This window comes from Limulus polyphemus, unplaced genomic scaffold (assembly GCF_000517525.1).
Source record: "Limulus polyphemus unplaced genomic scaffold, Limulus_polyphemus-2.1.2 Scaffold2872, whole genome shotgun sequence".
In the NCBI taxonomy this organism is placed as follows: Eukaryota; Metazoa; Arthropoda; class Merostomata; order Xiphosura; family Limulidae; genus Limulus; species Limulus polyphemus.
The window spans coordinates 120,239-122,686 of record NW_013668482.1 but is presented as its reverse complement, the minus strand read 5'-3'; the positions used below and the strand labels follow the sequence as shown (position 1 = coordinate 122,686).

Genomic DNA, 2,448 nt, shown 5'->3' with positions numbered 1-2,448 from the left:
ATCACCATCCACCGCCAACTCTTGGGATACTCTTTTACCAACGAATAGTGGGATTGACCGTCACGTTATAACGCCCCCAAGGCTGAAAGGGCGAGCATGTTTGGTGTGACGGGGATTCGAACCCACGATCCTCAGATTGCTAGTCGAGCGCCCTAATCACCTGGCCATGCCGGGCCTTAAATGCAATGAAAAAAAAATAATTTACCATAAATGCAATAACAACAATGGAAAATACAACGATTAAAGTAATTAATAAAAGTCACGTAACCCACCAAATGACATAACACAAAGTAACTGTTATATAGCTTGCACTAATTATGTTAAAAGTTAAGTGGTCATTATTCCACCATGGCCAGGTGGTTAGGGTGCTCGACTCGTAATCTAAGGTTCGCGAGTTCGAATCCCTGTCCCACCAAACCGTGGTGGCGTTATAATATGACGGTCAATCCCACTATTCGTTGGTAAAAGAGTAACCCAAGAGTTGTCGATGGGTGGTAATGACTACCTGCCTTCCATCTAGTCTTACACTTCTAAATTAGGGACGACTAACCCAGATAGCCCTCGTGCACCTTTGCGCGAAATTAAAAAAACAACAACATTATTCTTCAGTGGATTTTTTTCACCTTAAATAATTTGTAAGAAATTAAAGTGTAGAAGTAAAACTGTTGAAAATTTTAAGCTGTTCTGTAAAACGTTTAAACCTATAATTAATGGTAAGACGATTGTTGAATTTTCTACAAAATTTAACTTGTTTTTCGAAATGCAATATTTAATAGGAGAAACCTCGGGGTAAGCTTACGATCTGGAAATGAGAAACGGATTTTATTGTATCTTATTTTTGTTTTTATTTTCTTTGTGCAAAGCTACACAATGGGTTATCTGCACTCTGTCCACTGCGGGGAATCGAATGCCGGATGTTAACGTTGTAAATCCGTAATCCTACCGCTTATGTGTGTGTAAAATTTCATTCTTATGTTTCTAAGTAAAATGCCGGACAATATCAACATACTCAAAATGCCTGCCGGACGGAGGACATGAGGTTAAAAAGGAGGACGTGTCCTGTTTTTGCATATACGTAGTGTACTGGTGATATTATTTTATCTAATTATCAAGGTTTCTTTGACAGCCAAACAAATCTATCAACCAGAACCCATCCTAGAAAAAAAAAAAAAACCTATATGTGTGTGTGTGTGTGTATTTTCGTTAACAAAAAGTTGCCCGTTTCCCACATAAACATGTGTAAGTGTATACCGTATATGTACGTACACCTACTGTTTTAATTTAGAATTTTATATCTGTACTCCATTTTCATCTTCATTGTTCTCCATTCAGTACACTGATGTCTAGTAACCCTATATATGCACGATTGACGTGAAAATCTTTGTTAGTAAGAAATTTCAAGTTCGTTTAACATAAATCTGTAACTTGTGGGAAGGATTTACCTCCCATAGGTATTCCTTATACTTGTTGAAAGGTTTGTTGGCCAAATTGTACAAACGTGTTCTTAAGTAAAAACACGTGGCCTACATGAGTATTTTAATATTGTTTGTTTGAAGGAAAGCACAAAGCAACATAACGGGCTATCTGTGCTCTGCCCACCACGGGTATCGAAACCCGGACTCTAGCGTTGTAATTCCGCAAACATGCCGCTGTGCCATTGGGGGACGTATTTTAATGTAAAACAGTGATGATGTTTTAGCAATGTTATAGAAACATCTGTATTTAATTTATCAGAATTATTTTAAAAACTTGGAAATTATTATTGAAAGTTTTTTTTTAATTTTATTAATAGAAAGATTGGTGTTAATGTCACTAAAATCAAAGTTTCTTTGTTTTAGCTTCAAACCTTTAATTTTCTCTTTACAATCAATAGATTTGTTGATGATAATGAACGAATTGATATACATTCTCTCTTTCATAATGCGTTACATTATCTGTTTTAAACGTTTTTTTTTTTTTTACTGATGTGTTTAAGACCATTATCTACTAGTATTGGCAAGTCGTTATTTGGATAGAAAACCTGTTTTTCAACTCATATTTCTTCACGTATTTGCTGACTTGTTCTAAAATTAACCGTGAACTTAATATCGCAACACTTGTAAGGATTATTGCTAATTAAACTTGTCGGTTTTTCTACACGGCTCTGCTGAAAGATTATATTTAAAAGTAGCTAGAAGGGCAGACGTCATGTTGACTACACACCACAAGAGCTGAAGTACTTGAATAGCCCACCTCGCTTTGAAGCTTGATAAAAATCTGATAAAAGTGAGCGATCTTTTTCTTAGAGGAATGGGCCGAGGAAATTTCCGGCCCGGCATGGCCAGGTGGTTAGGGCACTCGACTCGCATTCTGCGGGTCGCGGGTTCGAATCCCCGTCACATCAAACATGATCGCGCTTTCAGCCGTGGGGGCGTTATAATGTTACGGTCAATCCCACTATTCGTTGGT

The 2,448-nt window shown here is 37.2% G+C and overlaps 1 long non-coding RNA gene across 1 annotated transcript in view; it reads right to left on the bottom strand.

Moving 5' to 3' along the window:
- LOC111087935 overlaps positions 1-2,391 on the bottom strand; it is a 15,526-nt gene extending 13,135 nt beyond the window's left edge. The window contains exon 1 of the long non-coding RNA XR_002612552.1: positions 2,380-2,391. This is a non-coding gene — a long non-coding RNA (uncharacterized LOC111087935). The remainder of the gene's footprint in view (positions 1-2,379) is intronic.
- Between the last annotated feature and the right edge of the window lie 57 nt (positions 2,392-2,448).